This window comes from Felis catus, chromosome A1, assembly GCF_018350175.1.
Source record: "Felis catus isolate Fca126 chromosome A1, F.catus_Fca126_mat1.0, whole genome shotgun sequence".
Taxonomy (NCBI): Eukaryota; Metazoa; Chordata; class Mammalia; order Carnivora; family Felidae; genus Felis; species Felis catus.
The window spans coordinates 57325071-57347617 of record NC_058368.1 but is presented as its reverse complement, the minus strand read 5'-3'; the positions used below and the strand labels follow the sequence as shown (position 1 = coordinate 57347617).

Genomic DNA, 22547 nt, shown 5'->3' with positions numbered 1-22547 from the left:
ATGTATTTCTGTTTACATTTAATTGAGAAAGGTAAATCATATAGGCAATCCTAGTTCAAATGGACATGCATGCACAATCCTCCAGTAGAGTGGGTAAGAGAAGTTACATGGGCAAGCCACATGGGCAGGCAAAAATAATCTGCTGAGAGGAAGAACAAATCTGTATAAACAATAACATAACCCACCACAATAATATTGGCCCCTAGTCTAGTCTGATGTTAATTCTGCCAAACCACACTAGACCTGATTGTGCTATTTTTCCAAGTAGATAAATAAAATAAACTTCACTAGAATATTTTTTAATGATGGCAACAAGTTAAAAATTGGCCTACATTATGCAAGTTCCATTTCTAGTAATGTTTGATAACTGAGCTTTAAGGTTCTTATATAGAAAGTGATTCTACTATATATAAAAACAATTTACTGCAGAGATTTGTTCACAGTTCATTAAATAGCTGTTCAAAACTGGCCCGAAACTTTCCAGAGCATGTTTAAGATTTGTAGAAATGACACCTTGGATATAAAAGTAAAATAAAACATTACTTTGACTCCTGACATATCTGGAATGGAAACACATCAATCACCTAAAGCCTGAAGTATAAGATGATGCTCAGTGCTGGGAAAGTCTGTTTAAAAATATTGTCTGACAGACTATTGTGATCTTTTTTTTCCCCAAAACTTTTCCCCCAAAATTAGAAGTTCAGAGAGACCTTAATGAACAACACTTAAAAAACATCTGTACCATATATTCCTTAGCGTGCATGTTTTACTGTAGTCAGAAAAAAAATCAGAGTAGGACAGACTCTGAACAACAACTTGAATGTTTCATCTATAAAAGTTTTTTTTTTGTATAAGCATTTTCTAAACCTAATTTTTGATGTTGTTAGAAAAAGGAAACAGATCAATCAAAAATTTCTCTTAGGTCTTAAATTGAGCTAGGTGATTTGAAGGGTACAATCAAAATATATATAATAATTCCTGCTCTGAGGTAGCTTACAGGTAAGATGGTAATTTAAGGCAAATTAAACAAGAAAAAAAATTATAAAAATCATAGTTCAAAATTCTGGTTGGAAATAAGAGTTTCAGTTTAAATCTCAAAAGCTTTTTAATCCAAGCCTAAAGATGGGTAACAAACAAAAATGTTAGGTTAAAAATAATCATAAATAATGTATAAAATCATAAATGTCTACATATTATAGATAATACATATTATTATATACATTTATAAAATACATATTTTATTATTTTTAACCTAACCTTTTTGTTTTGTATAAAATAAAATTATGGTTATGTTTTATATAAAATACCAGCATTAACACCCACCAGGAATGGAGAAGACTTTAGTATATAGTTTCTGACACTTCTGGAATTTTCTGTATTATCCTCAGAATTCTAGCAAGCAAGCAGAGTAAGCATTCAATTTGGGACAGGAAGCCAGTGGAAGAGAACTTGATAATAAATAAAATAGAACATAACAAATAGGATGGTAGATATACTGAAAGCAGTGCTTAGAGAAAATTCACATTGCACAAGAAGGAAACCTGAAAAGTAATGAGCTAAAGATCAAGCTCCAGAAGTTACAAAAAGAGAATAAAACGATGGAAAGAAGAGAGAATAATAAGGATCAGAGCAAAACAGGGGCACCTGGGTGGTGTAGTGGTTAAGTATCTGACTCTTGATTTCAGCTCAGGTCATGATCTCATGGTTCATGAGTTTAAGCCCCACAGTAGGCTTTCTGCAGACAGCCCAGAACCTGATCCTCTGTGTCTCTCTTCCCCTCGCCTGCTCATGCACACACTTGCTTTCTCTTTCAAAAACAAATATATATATAAAAAAAAAGATCAGAGCAAAACATAATAATATTAGAAAAGAGAGATACTGAAAAAAATCCCAAAGTTGATATTTATGAAACATCAACAATTTGGCTAACTTTAGACAGATTGATAAGAAAATGACAAGGCATAGATAAAAAAATATTAGTAATAAAGAGATATAGATATATATAATATAGATTTTAATGACCATTTTATGTAGATATAGATTATGTATTATATAGATATATAATACATAGTTTAATGGTATAAAAATTGGTGAAAGGATATGGTGTGTACATTTAAGCCCCAAATATTAAATTCATTTTACAGAATTCTAGAATGTTGCTAAAAATTGACTCAAGAGATGAGAGGACACAAATAATTCTAGAACCATTAATGGAAAGGAATGAGTAGCTATGGTTTGTTATTTATTTATTTATTTATTTATTTATTTTTAATTAATTTATTTTTTTATTTTTTATTTTATTTTTTTTTAAAGATTTTTTTTTCAACGTTTATTTTATTTTGGGGACAGAGAGAGACAGAGCATGAACGGGGGAGGGGCAGAGAGAGAGGGAGACACAGAATCTGAAACAGGCTCCAGGCTCCGAGCCATCAGCCCAGAGCCCGATGCGGGGCTCGAACTCACGGACCGCGAGATCGTGACCTGGCTGAAGTCGGACGCTTAACCGACTGCGCCACCCAGGCACCCCCTTTAAATATGAAATTTATTGTCAAATTGGTTTCCATACAACACCCAGTGCTCATCCCAATGGGTGCCCTCCTCAATACCCATCACCCACCCTCCCCTCCCTCCCACCCCCATCAACCCTCAGTTTGCACGAGTCTCTTATACTTTGGCTCTCTTCCACTCTAACCTCTTTTTTGTTTCCTTCCCCTCCCCCATGAGTTTCTGTTAAGTTTCTCAGGATCCACATAAGAGAGAGACCATATGGTATCTGTCTTTCTCTGTATGGCTTATTTCACTTAGCATCACACTCTCCAGTTCCATCCACGTTGCTACAAAAAGCCAGATTTCATTCTTTCTCATTGCCAAATAGTATTCCATTGAGTATATAAACCACAATTTTTTATCCATTCATCAGTTGATGGACATTTAGGCTCTTTCCATATTTTGGCTGTTGTTGAAAGTGCTGCTATAAACATTGGGGTACAAGTGTTCCTGTGCATCAGCACTCCTGTATCCCTTGGGTAAATTCCCAGCAGTGCTATTGCTGGCTCATAGGATAGATCTGTTTTTAATTTTTTGAGGAACCTCCACATTGTTTTCCAGACTGGCGGCACCAGTTTGCATTCCTACCAACACTGCAAGAGGGTTCCCATTTCTCCACATCCTTGCCAGCATCTATAGTCTCCTGATTTGTTCATTTTAGCCACTGTGACCAGCATGAAGTGGTATCTCAGTGTGGTTTTGATTTGTATTTCCCTAATGGGGAGTGACATTGACCATCTTTTCATGTGCCTGTTGGCCATCTGGATGTCTTCTTTAGAGAAGTGTCTATTCATGTCTTCTGCCCATTTCTTCACTGGATTATTTGCTTTTTGGGTGTGGAGTTTGGTGAGTTCTTTATAGATTTTGGATACAAGCCCTTTGTCTGATATGTCATTTGCAAATATCTTTTCCCATCCCATCAGTTGCCTTTTAGTTTTGTTGATTGTTTCCTTTGCAGTGCGGAAGCTTTTTATCTTCATGAGGTCCCAATAGTTCATTTCTGCTTTTAATTCCCTTGCTTTTGGGAATGTGTCAAGTAAGAAATTGCTGCGGCTGAAGTCAGGGAGGTTTTTTCCTGCTTTCTCCTCTAGGGTTTTGATGGTTTCCTGTCTCACAGTCAGGTCCTTTATCCATTTTGAGGTTTTTTTTGTTTGTTTGTTTGTTTGTTTGTTTGTTTGTTTGTTTGTTTTGTGAATGGTGTAAGAAAGTAGTCTAGTTTCATCCTTCTGCATGTTGCTGTCCAGTTCTCCCAGCACCATTTGTTAAAGGGACTGTCTTTTTTCCATTGGATATTCTTTCCTGCTTTGTCAAATATTAGTTGGCCATATTTTGTGGGTCCAATTCTTGAGTCTCTATTCTATTCCATTGGTCTATGTGTCTGTTTTTGTGCCAATACCATGCTGTCTTGATCATGACAGCTTTGTAGTAGAGGCTAAAGTCTGGGATTGTGATGCCTCCTGCTTTGGTCTTCTTCTTCAAAGTTACTTTGGCTATTTGGGGTCTTTTGTGGTTCCATACAAATTTTAGGATTGCTTGTTCTAGCTTCAAGAAGAATGGTGGTGCAATTTTGATTGGGATTGCATTGAATGTGTAGATAGCTTTGGGTAGTATTGACATTTTAACAATATTTATTCTTGCAACCCATGAGCACGGAATGTTTTTCCATTTCTTTCTATCTTCTTCAATTTCCTTCATAAGCTTTCTATAGTTTTCAGCATACAGATCTTTTACATCTTTGGTTAGGTTATTCCTAGGTATTTTATGCTTCTTGGTGCAATTGTGAATGGGATCAGTTACTTTATTTGTCTTTCTGTTGCTTCATTTTTAGTGTGTAAGAATGCAACTGATTTCTGTACATTGATTTTGTATCCTGCAACTTTGCTGAATTCATGTATCAGTTCTAGCAGACTTTTGGTGGAGTCTTTTGGGTTTTCCATATATAGTATCATGTCATCTGCAAAAAGTGAAAGCTTGACATCATCCTTGCCAATTTTGATGCCTTTGATTTCCTTTTGTTGTCTGATTGCTGATGCTAGAACTTCCAACACTATGTTAAACAACAGCAGTGAGAGTGGACATCCCTGTCGTGTTCCTGATCTCATGGAGAAAGCTTTCAGTTTTTCCCCATTGAGGATGATATTAGCTGTGGACTTTTATGATATTTAAGTATGTTCCTTCTATCCCAACTTTCTCGAGGGCTTTTATTAAGAAAGGATGCTGAATTTTGTCAAATGGTTTTTCTGCATCGATTGACAGGATCATATGGTTCTTATCTTTCTTTAATTAATGTGATGTATCACATTGATTGATTTGCAAATGTTGAACCAGCCCTGCATCCCAGGAAGGAATCCCACTTGTTCATGGTGAATAATTCTTTTTATATGCTGTTGAATTTGATTTGCTAGTATCTTGTTGAGAATTTTTGCATCCATATTCATCAGGGATATTGGCCTGTACTCTTTTTTTGCTGGGTCTCTGTCTGGTTTCGGGATCAAAGTAATGCTGGCTTCATAGAATGAGTCTGGAAGTTTTCCTTCCCTTTCTGTTTTTTGGAACAGCTTGAGAAGGATAGGTATTATCTCTGCTTTAAATGTCTGGTGTAATTCCCCTGGGAAGCCATCTGGTCCTGGACTCTTATTTGTTGGTATATTTTTGATAACTAATTCAATTGATTTGCTGGTTATGGGTCTGTTCAAGTTTTCTATTTCTTCCTGTTTGTGTTTTAGAAGTGTGTGGGTGCTTAGGAATTTGTCCATTTCTTCCAGGTTGTCCAGTTTGTTGGCATATAATTTTTCATAGTATTCCCTGATAATTGCTTGTATTTCTGAAGGATTGGTTGTAGTAATTCCATTTTCATTCATGATTTTATCTATTTGAGTCATCTCCCTTTTCTTTTTGAGATGCCTGGCTAGAGGTTTATCAATTTTGTTTATATTTTCAAAAAACCAACTCTTGGTTTCATTGATCTGCTCTACAGATTTTTTAGATTCTATATTGTTTATTTCTGCTCTGATCTTTATTATTTCTCTTCTTCTGGGTTTGGGGTGTCTTTCCTGTTCTGCTTCTATTTCCTTTAGGTGTGCTGTTAGATTTTGTATTTGGGATTTTTCTTGTTTCTTGAGATAGGACTGGATTGCAATGTATTTTCCTCTCAGGAATGCCTTTGCTGCTTCCCAATGCATTTGAATTGTTGTATTTTCATTTTTGTTTGTTTCCATATATTTTTTAATTTCTTCTCTAATTGCCTGGTTGACCCATTCATTCTTTAGTAGGGTGTTCTTTGACCTCCATGCTTTTGGAGGTTTTCCAGACTTTTTCCTGTGGTTGATTTCAAGCTTCATAGCATTGTGGTCTGAAAGTGTGCATGGTATGATCTCAGTACTTTTGTACTTATGAAGGGCTGTTTTGTGACCCAGTATGTAATCTTTCTTGGAGAATGTTCCATGTGCACTCGAGAAGAAAATATATTCTGTTGCTTTGGGATGCAGAGTTCTAAATATATCTGTCAAGTCCATCTGATCCAATGTATCATTCAGGACCCTTGTTTCTTTATTGATCCTGTGTCTAGATAATCTATCCATTGTTGTAAGTAGATTATTAAAGTACCCTGCAATTACCACATGTTTACCAGTAAGGTTGCTTATGTTTGTGATTAATTGTTTTATATATTTGGGGGCTCCTGTATTTGGTGCATAGAGATCTATAATTGCTAGCTCTTCCTGATGGATATACCCTGTAATTATTATATAATGCCCTTCTTCATCTCTTGTTATAGCCTTTATTTTAAACTCTAGTTTGTCTGATATAAGTATGGCTATTCCAGCTTTCTTTTGACTTCCAGTAGCATGCTAGATAGTTCTCCATCACCTCACTTTCAATTTGAAGGTGTCCTCAGGTCTAAAATGAGTCTCTTGTAGACAGCAAATAGATGGTCTTGTTTTTTTTGTGCATTCTGATACCCTATGTCTTTTCGTTGGAGAATTTAGTCCATTTGCATTCAGTGTTATTATTGAAAGATATGGGTTTAGAGTCATTTTGATGTGTGTAGGTTTCATGCTTGTAGTGATGTCTCTGGTACTTTGTGGTCCTTGCAACATTTCACTCACAGAATCCCCTTTAGGATCTCTTATAGGGCTGGTTTAGTGGTGATGAATTCCTTCAGTTTTTGTGTGTTTGGGAAGACCTTTATCTCTTCTTCTATTCTGAATGACAGACTTGCTGGATAAAGAATTCTCAAGTGCCTATTTTTTCTGTTCATCACATTGAAGATTTCCTGCCATTCCTTTCTGGCCTGCCAAGTTTCAGTAGATAGATCTGCCACTAGTCTTATAGGTCTCCCTTTATGTGTTAGAACATGTTTATCCCTACCTGCTTTCAGAATTTTCTCTTTATCCTTGTACTTTGCCAGTTTCACTGTTATATGTCATGTAGAAGATTGATTCAACTTATGTGTGAAGGGAGTTCTCTGTGTCTCTTGGATGTCAATGCCTTTTTCCTTCCTCGGATCAGGGAAGTTCTCAGCTATGATTTGTTCAAGTACACATCAGCCCCTTTCTCTCTCTCTCTTCCTCTTCTGGAATTCCTATGAATTGGATATTGTTCCATTTGATTGCATCACTTAGTTTTGTAATTCTCCCCTCATCCTCCTGGATTTTTTTATCTCTCTTTTTCTCAGCTTCCTCTTTTTCCATAATTTTATCTTCTAATTCACCTATTCTCTCCTCTGCCTCTTCAATCCTAGGTGTGGTCACCTCCATTTTATTTTGCACCTCATTTATAACATTTTTAAGCTCCTCATGACTATTGCCTAGTCCCTTGATCTCTGTAGCAATAGATTCTCTGCTGTCCTCTATACTTTTTTCAAGCCCAGCGATTAATTTTATGACTATTATTCTAAATTCTGGTTCCATTATATTGCTTAAATTGCTTTTGATCACTTTGTGCTGTTGGGAGTAACTTGTGTTGGTGGGCAGGGCCGCAGTCAGACCTGATGTCTGTCCCCAGCCCACGGCTGGGCCACAGTCAGATTGGTGTGTACCTTATCTTCCTCTCTCCCAGGGCCAGGACTCACTGTGGAGTGGTGTGGCCTCTGTCTGGGCTACTTGCACACTGCCAGGCTTGTAGTGCTGCTTTGATAGGATCTGGCGTATTAGCTGGGGTGGATCTGCAAGTGCACAGGGATGGGAAGGGCAGGCTTAGCTCACTTTGCCATCAGTGGTCCCCTGCGGGAGTGGCCCTACAGCACCAGGAGGGAGGCAGACCTGTTGGAGGGATGGATCCACAGAAGCAAAGCTTTGGATGTTTGCCCAGTGCAAGCAAGTTCAGTGACAGGACTGGTGCCTTTTGAGATTTTGGCTGGGGGATGGGAGAGGGAGATGGTTCTGGCCAGCGCCTTTGTTCCCCGCCAGCTGAGCTCTATCTTCCAGGGCTCAACACCTCTCCCTCCCGGTGTCTTCTCACCCTCCCTCTCTCTGACCAGAGCTGTTGACTTATAACATTCCAGATGTTAAGTCCCGCTGGCTGTCACAACTCATACAGTCCGGCCCCTCTGCTTTTGCAAGCCAGACTTAGGGGCTCTGCCTTGCTGGGCGTGCCTCCCCTCCACTGCCTCGGCTCCCTCCCGCCAGTCTGTGTAGTGCACACTGCCTCTCCACCCTTACTACCCTCCTCTATGGGCCTCTTGTCTACGCTTGGCTCTGGAGAGTCTGTTCTGCTAGTCTTCTGGCAGTTTTCTGGGTTATTTAGGCAGATATGGGTGGAATCTAAGTGATCAGCAAGATGAGGTGAGCCCAGCACCCTCCTACACCGCCATCTTCCCCCCTTCTCTCCCCTGTTTTTTTTTTAATTGAAAACTGTAGGCCTAAAATCCTCAATTAGCCAAACATTCAAATAATAAATAATTTTAGTTGTATAAAAATTATTCCAGTGTATAAGAGGGAACACTATTCAACTTATTTTATTAAGCTACTATAATATTGATACTAACCCATGATAAAAACTGTAGGTAAGAAAGATAAGATTTCATAAGTAAACTAAAGGATTAAAATCATATAATGACCATAACAAATATAGAAAAAATACAGATAAATCTCTATATCCATTAACATGAACTCTTAATAAACCAGAAATAGGAGATTTCTTTAACTTGATAAACAGAATTTTCAAAAATTTATTGCAAATAGCAAAATTAATTATGAAACACTAAAAACATGCTTTTTCAAAATAGCAAGATGTGGATGTCTATTGTAGCCAATGCTATTCAATATGTGTATACAAGTATTGTATGCAAATACTGACTAGAATAAGAAGTAAGGAAGGAAGGAAGGAAGGAAAGAAGGAAAGGAGGAAGAGAAAAGGAAAAAGAGAAAGACAAGGAAGAAAAACGACAAGGAAGAAACCAAAAAAAAGAAGGAAAATCTAAAAGACATGAAAAGAAAAAAAAAATTCTATCATTTTTCCAAGTCACATGATACCTACTTTAAAAAAGCAGAAACCCCATTGATAATTTATGGAGTTATTAAGACAATTTTTCAAAATAGCTGAAAAGAAATTCAGTAGACCAAACTTTGTTGGATGTCTGTATTCCTGCAACAGTTAAAAATACCATTTACAAAGACGTATAAAATAACAACATAAAACACATAATAATTATAAGAAAAAATATAGAAGCCATTTATGAAATATGCTATGAAACTTTAACAAAAGACATGTAAAAACTCTGAAATAAATATGCAAACATATGATGGTCAGGGGTCAGGTGAAAGTATGCAATCCTTCCAAGTGAAGCTATAGTTTTGATGAAATTCCAGTAATAACCCTAAGATTGTCTGTAATTATAAAAAAAAATAAAAACTCTCAATAAACTGAAAAATAGAGGGAATTCTTCTCAAGTTGATAAAGAATATCTGTAAAATCTATAGTTAACATTATACTTAACAGTGAAAAATGTGAAACTTTCTCATTAAAATCACCTACAAAGTAAAGATGTTTCTGACAATTCTTTTTCATAATGGAAGTTCTTGCTAATGCATATAAAAATAAGAAAATGCATAAAACATATACAGATTGGGAAAGAAAGAAATAAAACCATCTTTGGTCATGGATGACACGATTCTGATGTAGAAAATCTGAAAGGATCAACAACAACAACAACAAAAAACCTCCTAGAACTAATAAGAAATTACCATAAGCTTACAAGATTCAAGGTTAATATATAAAATTTAGTCACTTCCTTATATACCAGCAACAAACAAGGAGAATTGGAAATTAAAAACTCAATACTATTTATACTCCCATCTAAGAAAATAAGAAATAGGTTTGTATTTAATAAAAATTTTAAGAGGGGCACCTGGGTGACTCAGTCAGTTAAGCATCCTACTTCAGCTCAGGTCATGAACTCGCAGTTTGTGAGTTCAAACCCTGCATCAGGTTCTGTGCTGACAGCTCAGAGCCTGGAGTCTGCTTCGGATTCTGTGTCTCCCTCTGTCTCTGCTCCTCCCCCACTCTGTCTCTGCTCCTCCCCCATTCACACTCTGTCTCTTTCTAAAAAATAAATAAGGTTTTAAAAAAATAAAATTAAAATTAAAAAGTGATAAAATGAGGAAAACTACAAAACGGATGAGAGAAATCAAAGAAAAAACTATATAAATAGCTATTCCATGTCCATGGATAGGGAGACAATATTAACAAGATTTCAGTTTTTTCCAACTTGATCTGCAGATTTAATGCAATCCCAATCAGAATCCTCAAAAGTTTTTTTATATTCCACAAACTGATTCTAAAGTTTATATGAAGAACCAAAAGACCCAAAATAGTCTTCAATATTGAAGTAGAACTAAACTGGAGGACTGACACTACACAATGTCAAGATTTACTATAAAGCCACAATTATCAAGACAATATGGGAGTGACTAAAGGAGGACAAATAGATGAATGAAACAGAACAGAGAGCCCAGAATTAGAGTCAAATAAATATAGTGAACTGATTTTAACAAAGGAACAAAGGCAATACAATAGAGCAAAGATAGTCTTTTCAACAAATGATGAAGAAAATCTGGACATCCACATGCATAAAGATGAATCTATACAGAGACCTTACATCCTTCATGAAAATTAACTCCAAATGTATCACACCCTATATGTAAAATGTAAAAGTATAAAATTTCTGGAAGATGAGATAGGAGAAAACTTAGATGGCCTTGGGTATGGCAAGAACGTTTCTGATACAGCATCAAAGGCATGATTCATGAAAGAGATACTGATAAACTGAACTTCATTAAAATTAGAAAAACTTCTGTTCTTCCAAAGACAATGTCAAGAAAATGAGAAGACAAACTATAGACTGGGAAAAATATTTACGAAAGGAACATCTGATAAAGGACTGTTATCCAAAATAATATGCAAAGAATTTTTTTTTTTAATTTTTTTTTCAAAGTTTATTTATTTTTGGGACAGAGAGATAGAGCATGAACGCGGGAGGGACAGAGAGAGAGGGAGACACAGAATCGGAAAGAGGCTCCAGGCTCTGAGCCATCAGCCCAGAGCCCGACGCGGGGCTCGAACTCACGGACCGCAAGATCGTGACCTGGCTGAAGTCGGACACTTAACCGACTGCGCCACCCAGGCGCCCCTGCAAAGAATTCTTAAAACTCAACAATGTAACAGATGACCAAATTAAAAAGTGACTCCAGGACCTTAACACACATCACAAAAAAGATATATGGATCACAAATAAGCATATGAAAGGATTCTCCATAATATATCTTCAGGGAAATAGAAATTGAAATGAGATACCACGAGAGACCTATTAATGGGCAAAATCCAGAACATTGACAACACCAAATGTTAGCAAGGATATGTAGCCACAGGAACTCTCACTCACTGCTGGTGGGAATGCAAATGGACAGACACTTTGGAAGACACTTGGGTGGTTTCTTACAAAATTAAACATATTTTGAGCATAAGATCCAGTAATTGCACTCTTTGGTATTTACCCCAAAGAGATGAACATATGTGTCCTCAAAAAACCTATATGCAGATGTTTATAGTAAATTTATTCTTAATTGCCAAATGTGAAAACAATAAAGAAGTCCTTCAATAAATGAATAGTGAATAAACTGTGGTACATCGTACAAGGCGATATTATTCAGTCTTAAGAAGAAATGAGCTATCAGGGCATGAGAAGACATGGAGTAACATTAACTGCATATTATAAAGTGAAAGAAGACAATCTGAAAAGTCTACATACTGTATGATTCCAACTATACGACATTTTGGAAGAGGCAAACCATGTTGACAGTAGAAAGATTAGTGGTTTCCAGAGGTGCAGGTCAGGGAAGAATAAATAGAGGAAAGAGAAATTTTAGGGCAGTAAAATTACTCCTATAACACTATAAAGATGGATACATGTTATACACTTGTCCCAACCCATGGAATGCACAGCACCAAGAGTGAAATTTTGGATAAACTATGCACTTTGGGTGATTTTGATGTATCAATGTGGGTTCATCAATTGTAACAGATACCAGTCTGGTGGGGGATGTTGATAATGGGAGAGTCTACACATGTGTTGGGGCAAGAGCATATGAGACATTTCTGTATGCTTCTCTCAATTTTACTGTGAACTTAAAACCGCTTTAAAAAATCAAGTTTTTTTAAGGCAATTGACTAAGAGAACATTCATATTTAATTTATAGAAGTTGAATAAGGAATATAAATATCTATATTTTTAATACATCGCATACATGTGTATAAATATCCATTAATTTGACTAATATTATCAACTATATTATATGTAAATGTAGAAATGCTTAAAGAAAAACACAGTTAATTTTTCTGACTATAACTAATATTATTTTACTTATGTTAGTGGTACTAGCCAATGTGATTAGTTAAAATATCAGCTTTAATAATAGGCCATGGGCACCTGTCTGGCTCAGCTGGCTGAGTATCTAGCTCTTGATTTCGGCTCAGATCATGATCCCAGGGTCATGGAATCAAGTCCCACATTGGGCTCTATGCTGAGCCTGGAGCCTGCTTAAGATTATGTCTCTCTCCCTGTGCCCCTTTTGTCTGCTCATGCTCTCCTGCTTTCTCTCTCCCTAAAAAAATAAAACAATAATAATAATGATAAGATGAAACAATAGGCCAGAAAGAAAAATATGGAGACAATTCAATTACTTGAATGCAAAACACATAGGAATCATCCAAAGGAAAAAAAAAAGTAAAAAGCTCTTTATAAAAATAAAATATCACTAAAATGGCATGTTATAAAATTAACGTATAAAAATAAATCACTTTTGCTTACTGTAAATAAAACCAGCAGATATGACAGCAAACAAATCTGTTACAGTACTAACAAAAGTATGTATAAAATTTGTAAGAATTGTTTAGCATCTATAGATCTACATCTGTATTTATGTTTATATATACAGAAACATGAGAGAGAAGGAGAGAGAGAAAATAGCAATATCTACTGAAAGACATAAAAAGGATTAAATTAAAAGGAAAACCATAATGTGTTTCTGGATAAGAAAACTCAAATTGTAAAGATATAAAAATCCCTTAAATTAATCTATAAATTTAATTGAAATATAATTAAAATAGCAGCAGGACAGAATTCATTTTACTTACTAAAGTGAAACTCAAATTTATCTGATAAAATAAATATGGTAAACTAGTCAGGAAAAGTATTTTAAAAAGTGTAATGAGGTAAAATAATCTTAACAGATACTAAAGATGAAAGCTAGGATAATTAACACTTTGTTACTGTCATCAAAACATATAGATGAAGAGTACAGGCAGGAGTTCAGAAATAACACCAAAATATGCATGAAATTTAGTCCACAATAAAAGTGGCATTTTAAGTCAGTGAGGAAATGAAAATGATTCATACTGGAAGCAGGTTATGTGTATGTGTTCATGTGTGTGTGTGTGCCAAGGTATATTTATCCTTTATTACAAAAATAATTTCCACATAAATCAAGTTCTAATAACAAAAACAAGAACATAAAAATTAGAATAAATTGTGTTTATTAGAACACTATTTATTAGGAAATCTTTTCCTTGGAAAGGAGGGAAGCCCCTTTTTTTATCCAGTTCCTGATTAAAGCTTGGCTTAATTGTAGAGTGAGCAACACTTAAAACTTACAAATACAAATATTAGGGGGATTTTTTATTTTTAATCGGAATAATAAACACATTGGATGCATTTATGTTGTTTTCACATTCTGATAAAAGTGAGACTTTATTGTGTCACTTTTTTAAAGTACCTAAACAGTTTTCTACCTTTCTGCCCCCAACTTGAGATATTTGCCTCTTTGTTAATGACTGGAATATGGTACAATTAGGGCCAATTGCACTACTTTGCTCCTTTAAGTATTGTTCATAAAGATAACTTTTCCTAATCTCTGAAAGATTACACTTGTATAATACTTCTGAAGAGAGAAAAAGATATAATTCTGCAAAGTATGAGATACTTTTTGTTGCATCCTGCACGAACATCTCTTAAGATTTGAATATCAAGGCTTAAAGTACCCAGCTATACAGAAAAAAAGCTATAGCTTATTTACTTCAGTTTGCTTTGTTTTCTTTGTTTATTTTCTTTAAATAAGGAACAATTATAATCTGGGAAACAAATATGAGCCTAAAGACAGGACTCTGCAAGGTTCTCCTGGCTCACTTAGTTCAAGAGACTTTTCTAAGTACCACACTTCATAAATTATAAATGAAATATAGACATATATAACTATATAAATATTTTAAATGCTACATAAAATAATTTATCAGATTATAACAAACTGAGAAAACAAGACAATGAGAATTCTCATTTTTTAAATCTAATTCAGAGCTGATATAAATCAGGAAATATACCACAGTCAACTCATTGGGAAACCAGACAAAATATATCAATATTTAAAAGACAAAAAGATTTTAAAACGTTAAAAATAGTGAAGACTTTGAATATCCAATTTTAAGAATGAAAACGGTCTTAGTCAATTTGGGCTACTATAACAAATTACCATAGACTGGGTGGTTTAAAAACATTTATGTCACATAGTTCTGGAGCCTGAAAGTCCCACATCAGTGTGCCAGTGTAATCTGGTTCTTGGTTTGGCTCTATCACTGGTCTCCAGACAGACAACTGTCTTCTTTCTGTGACCTCTCATGCCTGAAAGAGAGCTAGCTAGCTCTCTGGCCTCTGCTTATAAAGGCACTAATTGCATTCATGATGGTTCTACTCTTATGACATAATTACCTCCCAGAGATCTCATCTTCAAATGCCATCATATTGGGATTAGAATTTCAACATATGAAATTGGCGGGGGACTCATTCAGTCCACAACAAAAATTTTAAAAACCATATTTTTTTCACTGGCAAACCAAGAGTTGTTGAGTGTATTTGCCTCCATAAGCTTAATTGCTTAATTCAAGTTAATTGTGGTGAATTATTGTTTATATTGGACAAAATCTGGAGTCAACCCAAAAGACTCTCAACAGAGGACCAATTAAATAAATTATGGTATAGTCATTTGATGAAATGTTATTTTAAAGAATGACTATGCTGTAGAAGGTTAGGAAGATATTTAAACAAACAAAAAAAGTAAAAAGTAAGATACAAAAAAATGTATCAATATATTATCACCCATTGTGTATAAATCAAACTAGTGGATAGATATGGAGTTAGGTGTAAGTATTAGATTGATGGCTAAGGTGTCCTTTTTGTAGAAGGAAGCACACCAATTTTTAAAATAAATCATTTTGGAGAGAAATACTAGGGTAGGGCAAGGATATAAGGCAGAAACAAGAGGTTTTCACTCTTTGTTTTGTCTTTTTATATGAAAAAAAATTTAACCATGTTGCTTAGAGCAAATCATATGAACTGTTTATTGAACACTTTATTTAATACAATATACAGAGAGAAAATTATGTAACTGATTAGGGGTACAGAATAATGAACCCCTACCAGAAGTATACACATTTAATCAGTATCCAGATTAAGAAACAGTCTATACCCCTTCATATACTCAAGTGTGGTTTTGGTTTTAACATGACTGATATTTTGGTTTAATAGGACTGGTATTATTTAATGCTAACCTAGAATACCAAAACCATAGTTTTGGTTGTTAAAGGAGTATATTTTACAAGGAGTTTAATATTTTGAAGAAGTAACTCTGTTAAAAGTGATTAGTTAACATTCCATTATTTCAGAAGAGGCAAATAGTCACCAATGGCTCTCCAGAAACCAGAAAAGGAAAAATGAGAGTTTGTGCAGTTTGTTTTTGTTTTGTTTTGTCTTTAGATTCTTCTCCTCTAGAAAAAGAAAGAATGGCATATGTGCTTTGTGATGTTTGACACCTCAGCTAAAGTGGCTTGGATGATGAGATGGCTGGGCCAACTTGGCTTGGCCTTACAACTAACTAGAGATGTGGTTCTTTACATCTTGTATATTGGGAATGGAATATTCAAGATGACTTTTCATCTCTGAGAATTTAAATCCATATATCCAAAACCTACTGAATATTTTCTTATGAAATATCCATAGATTTTCTCAGTGTGTCTAAAAATATCTATATACTGTTTCCAATTTTAAAAGTATCGCACACTTACTGTAGAAATACAGTGCATAAACAATATAATGCAACGCAATTATTGTAGAAATACAAAACACACACACACACTCACACACTCACACACTCACACATATATATACAGACCAGAATCCCCTTGCTTTGACAGCATAATGCTATATTTTTCTCACTGGAAATTTGATTGTTTTAAGTTTTTTTGTTGTTGTTGTTACCCACATGTAAAGTGCTGTAACTACTTATGCATAAGCTTCAAACCAAGTAAATTTAGACAATTTTACAGGAGACTTTACTTCTTTGTTATATGCACTTGGTTGCATTTAAATTACAAAGGGGAATGTGCAGCAGGATAGAGATCTTTCAGGTTAAAAGCCAGCACAACATTACCCTTGAGTTACTGGGTATGATTTTCCATAAATATATTTTCCTTCCTGGAACCAATACACTCATTCTAGAAAAATGGCAGAGAACTGTACGGTGACATTTAGTGAAAATTCAGTTTTGAAATGGACCTGTGGCTTTAAACTATTATCTCACTTTCATGCATCTTAGATCACGACCATTGAAAACTGTTTATTCAAAACTCCAAATGTCAGCATGAAGTGTTCAGGAATTAATATTATTCTGAGGTGTGTGTGTGTGTGTGTGTGTGTGTGTGTGTGTTTGATATTTTCCAAAAATAAAAAATAAAACTGCAAAAATATTTTTAACTATGAAGTAGGCATTTTTATCATTTCTAAACTTTAGACTTTGTGGAAATTTTGGGTTTAAATATAAATAATGTCAGTTTAAGAGATGATTTCTAAAAACAAAAAAATAAAAATGTACTAAATCCAACTAAACTGGAGATAGGAGGTAAATACTAAATCACCTAAATGAAATGCGGGTCATTGAAAAGGGAAGCCATTCTGGAGACCATTCATTGTTTGTTTTAAAAACCTTTGCGGAAGTAGGTGCTTCTTTAAGGTATGTGAATAACTGATTTAAAAATTAGCTTGTTCCCATCTTGCACAATGGTGGGTGAAAAATCTGAGAAGCTGGCTACTAAGAAGAAACGTGAAGTCAAGAAGTCTGATGCTGGTGGCAAGTTAAAAAGGGTAACTTCAAGGCTAAAATTCCAAAGAAGAGGAAGCCACACTGCAGCCAAAACCCTGTCTGAGGTAGAGGAATTGGCAGATATTCTTGATCAGCTATGTATTCCAGAAAGACCATGTGCAAGAGGAAGCATTCAGTGGCTAAATCCAGGGTTGAAAAGAAATAGAAGGAAAGGGTTCTTGTTGCTGTCACAAAACCAGTTGGTGCTGACAGCAATTGAGGTACTCAAGTGTTAAACTTCACAAAATGCCTACGTATTATCCTACTGAAGATGTGCCTTGAAAGCTATTCAGGCAGCATGTGAGAACCCAAGAGCCAGCACTGCTCCTGGGACCATTTTGATTATCCTCACTGGGTACCACAGAAGCAAGAGGATGATTTTCTTGAGGCAACTAAGCAGTGACTCACTATGTGTGACCAGACCTCCAGCCCTGAATTGAATTCTTTTGTGTAGAACACACCAGAAATTCATCATTGCCACCCCCCACCTGAAATTGCTGTCAGTAGTGTGAAAGTCCCCAAACGTCTTTCTGAAGCTTACTTCAAGAAGAAGCTGAGTAAATCCAGAAAACAGGGTGGTGAGATCTTCGACACAGAGGAGAAATAGGAGATTACAGAGCAGCACCAGGTTGATCAGAAAGCTGTGGACACACAAATTCTGCCAAAAATCAAACTTGTTCCTCATCTTGAGGGCTACCTCTACTTTGTGTTTTCTCTCACAAATTGAGTTTATCCTGAAAAACTGATCTTCTAAATTTCCTTTTTTTTCTAAATTTCTTGCAAAGAACCTAATTAAATAACTGATCCATTAAATAAGTAAGTGAATAAGTAAATAAGAAGATAAATGAATAGTTAATAATTTAATAAATTAAATTCACCCGTTAAATCAAGAAAAAATTTAAATAGGAAGCATTTGTATCAGATAACTTCTATGTCTCCTACCTAATTCAGCATGAAAATTGTTTTTTGCATTGTTCCAGAGAGCAAGTAATATGCACAGCAGAAAGATAAATGTACCTGGTCACTGTCCTAAAGGAGTTCTGTACTTTGGGGAAGATGAGACACCGGGTAAGACAAGATAGTGAGTCATAGAATGTAATAAGTGACAAGAAAGCTAGAGCAGCTCTTCTTCTGTCACACAACTCCATATTCCTTGAAAAATCAGCCACCTCTAAATGAAGTGTGATTGTATAACTCTCCTGGATATCACAATTATGCAGAATAGATCATTAGCACCCATGGAACCAGAGCCCACTACCCAGCTTCAGTGTAAACCAGGAATGATTCCTTGATGTTGCCTAGTCCTTCTTCTGTGTACCCCAAGACATGCATTATGATCTAAGCTCTTATCTCACTTTGCTTGGCCTCTCCTAAACTGTCATAGTTCCTAATCTCCACCTCCTAAACTATGGTCTTTTGTTTTTTGGAACTTAACATCATTGATAAGCAAACTTCTTGGAATCCTGAAACTCTTTTCAGAATGTTTCCTTTACTTATTAGCTCCTAAAGAAACTTGACTGTACCCTGAAGTCTTCACTTCCTTTGTAGCCATCTCAATCTCATGGTGCTTATCTTATTTTTATTCATATCACAATTCCATACAAAACAAATAGCGGTCATCTTTTACCTTATTGTGACTATCAGATCTTCCAAGCTAAAAAGTATTTCCATTTCTTTAAGACATAGAATGAACTGCTTAGTCATCTTCCTTGTTTCCATGATGTGCCAAACTCCTGCTAACTCCCATTCATCCAGTCAAAATGTAGTTCTTAACTCCAAGTTTTACTTTCCAACAGTTGATTTTCTCAGCAACATCAATATCCACATAGGTGTTTCAGACAACACATAATTTTTCAGTTTATTTTCTCTAATAAAATTTTCCCCAAATTTTCAGCACCTATTTTCTCTTATAACAACACTCAGGACAATTACAATCATCAAAACTTGACCCTAATTATCAAAAATTTGAATGCAAAAACTCTAGTTTTTCCCAAAAAACTCTTTCCTTTTAGTTGACTTTTTCATGTACTTTCAGTTCAACTCTTCTGTCACCTACACAACATTATATCCTCTCAACCATTAATCTTACAGTTTGCTCATAATATGTCCATTATCCATTTCCCTCACTTCACTTTTTTTGAGTATCTTAGAGTGTATGGTGCACGATGTAATTATTCGTCTACACCTCCATATGTGTTTAATCCATCCTCTGCTCCTTCCCTATCCCCATCACCACATTTTCCTTCCAAAATTCCAAATCTGAATGAACCTAAAGAAAACCTGAATATCTCACTCCAAAATATGACATTTTGGCATATTGATTATTTTGAATTAAAAGCACATAAAAAAAACCACAGAACCAAGAAAGACACTCTGACCCTCCTTTTTTCTTCCTTAGATCAGAAGTTAAAACTCAGGTGAACATTACTGCCCCCCCATACCAGGAGAAAGGAAGACATTCTTATCACCAGAAATGGTGGGCCAAAAACCTGTACAAAAAACCTTGTTAAACTAACTTTATCTTCCTGTTAACTTCTTTACCATTTACTATCCCTCATCCAAACCCCTTTGAGTTGTCAATTCTTGACAAATGTATTGTTTCTTTGTCTAAAAGGCATAAGAGTTTTTGTTCCAACACCTTTTCAAGTCTTCATTGTCCTGTGAAGTCTCCTATGTAAAATGTAAAAATTTAACAAAGTTTGTATTTTCTTCTCTTGTTAGTTCAACTCCTAGGCCCAGCTGGAGACCCTAAAGGAAGAGGCGAATTTTTTCCTCCCCAACAAACAAAAACATGTCTTCCATGGGTCTGTGACCAAGCAGCTAAATCACATATCCAAGCAAACACACCAATTTTACTTCACATTCAATATCTCTAATTCAAGTGGGCTGCAACACTGATATTTCTACTATTCCAGTAATTTACTCACTTTCTCATTCCCAGGAAAATTACATCATGTCTTCTTCTTTTTCCTAATACATATTATCTTACCCCCCCCCCTTCTTCTGCCATCTCAGCTGATGAGCTTGCCTCCCACATGAGTGAGAAGAAAGAAATTATTAGGTGATAAATCTTTTATCTTTTACCTATAAAAACCAATCCAGGCAAGGCCACCAGTGACCTTGCCAAATCCAGTATTCTTTCTACCTACACAACACTTCACAAGCACTGTATTCAATACTATTGACATACCACTCCTGGAAACATTTCATCTCTCCTGAATTTTGTACCATCAGACTCTCCTTATTCTTCTCTAGGTTTCCACCCCCACCTCTTTTTTTCAAACTCCATATATGAAATTCCCTAGGGTTCTGTCCTATATAACTTCATACGTTTCATTTTCTTCCTGGAACATAGTTTACACAAATTTTTGTGTGATTTTTACCTGCTTCCTGTCTGTCCCCATAATTTCAGACACTAATGTTGTACATGCTTTTCTTAAGTTGTTCTCATCATATTTTATATTCTAGCCATTTTGTCTCTGTTTACCTTACATCATACAGGGCAATACACACAAAATATATATTTGTTTTAGATGAATGGATTAACAGAGCTACTGTGCTCATATTACAATAGTAACATTTGTATCTCTCTCTCTCTCTCTCTCTCTCTCTCTCTCTCTCTCTCTCTCTATATATATATATATATATGTATATATATATATATATATATATATATATATATATATATATATACATATATATATATATAAAAACATAGAGACAAGGTCAAAGATTTGCTATCTCCTCTGTGTTTTCACAATTTTTAGAAACACCAGGTTTTCAGCTGTTCCTTTCTCTCATTGAAAGTAATCATATTCTGCTATTACATTCTTTTTCTTACTTGATATCTGTAACTGGCAGCTTTTTCTTCTCTTCTTGAGATATTGTGTCTATGCTAACGCTAAGGAGGTCTTTACCTGCTTGCAGCCAGAGTGGGAGGCTCTGCTCCAAGGGAGAAACTGCTTTTACTTTGGTGCCTACGGGGCATCTGACATCATTCATTTTGATCAGGCTACTTTCTACCTTATTAGTGATGCTACATGCTTCATGGTGCAGGTTAATTTCCTCTTACAGATCTGCATAAATTGTCAACATTATCCTATATCTCAGCTACATATTCCTTCAGGGAATTGATCAGCATACCTTCTCTCACTTGAATGCTACATTTAAATTCCCTACATATCTGTATTGGAGTATACTGGAAAAAGAAGAGTATCTAGAGAATGTCTGGTTATAAACATTATCTGAAGTGTAGTTCAATAATGTCATTTTATGTATCAATAATTGAAATACTGGCTTAGTTTACTTGCTGTTTTTGAACAAAATGTTGACAGATTTCTGTTTAAGTAGGATCTCCCTTTTCTATACCTTTGTTATAACTGTTGGTGAGATATGGATTAAATAGGAATTAATTTAATTTGTAATTTTATATTCTGGAGACTTAAGTTTTAGGTATCAGGTCCTTTTTAATATCAAAATGGAGGAACTTATTGTTTGGTGAGGCATGGAAAGTCTAGCTTAACTACTCTCTAAGAAATAGAGAAAATATAAGGGTGGATCAACTAAAATGAAATAATTCAGTGCTGTAAAGAAGCTGCCAAATGTATAACTTAATTTTGCCTATAGGCAAAAAACACTTAAAAAAAATCCTTTTGTTTGTTTCTGTTATTGATGTTCATTTGAACTGTTATATGCAAATAGTTTAGTCAAGGAATTGTTTCCTCCATTTTGTTTTATAGCAATGAGTAGGGTTGAGTTCATGTAGGAAACAGAAACCACTGTACAATATTTTAAGAAGACAGTATTTTTTTTTTATTTTTTTTCAACATTTATTTTTGGGACAGAGAGACAGAGCATGAATGGCAGAGGGTCAGAGAGAGAGGGAGACACAGAATCGGAAACAGGCTCCAGGCTCTGAGCCATCAGCCCAGAGCCTGACGCGGGGCTCGAACTCCCGTACCGCGAGATCGTGACCTGGCTGAAGTCAGACGCTTAACCGACTGCGCCACCCAGGCGCCCCAAGAAGACAGTATTTTAATATGAAAACTAATGAAATTATTGAAAGGAGGAAATGATAAAAGAAAAGACTTCTCAGAAAGGCACATATGACAATTGCCACTTTCCAAGGGAGCTACACCCTCTGTCCACTCAGAGCATGAGTTACTAGGAAGTTGCCATTGGTTTCATTGCATTCCAAAGCATAGTCTGTATCTACTCTTTAGAAGGCTAGGACTGTAAAGCTGATGCCACCACAGATACAAATGTGTATTGACATATACCAGTTGGGGATGGACACTGGACACTGATTCTGGCCACTGA

General features: G+C 35.5%; 1 pseudogene; it reads left to right on the top strand.

The window, feature by feature from the left end:
* Nucleotides 1-16892: 16892 nt before the first annotated feature.
* LOC123383889 lies at nucleotides 16893-20813 on the top strand (annotated as a pseudogene).
* The last annotated feature ends 1734 nt before the right edge of the window (nucleotides 20814-22547 follow it).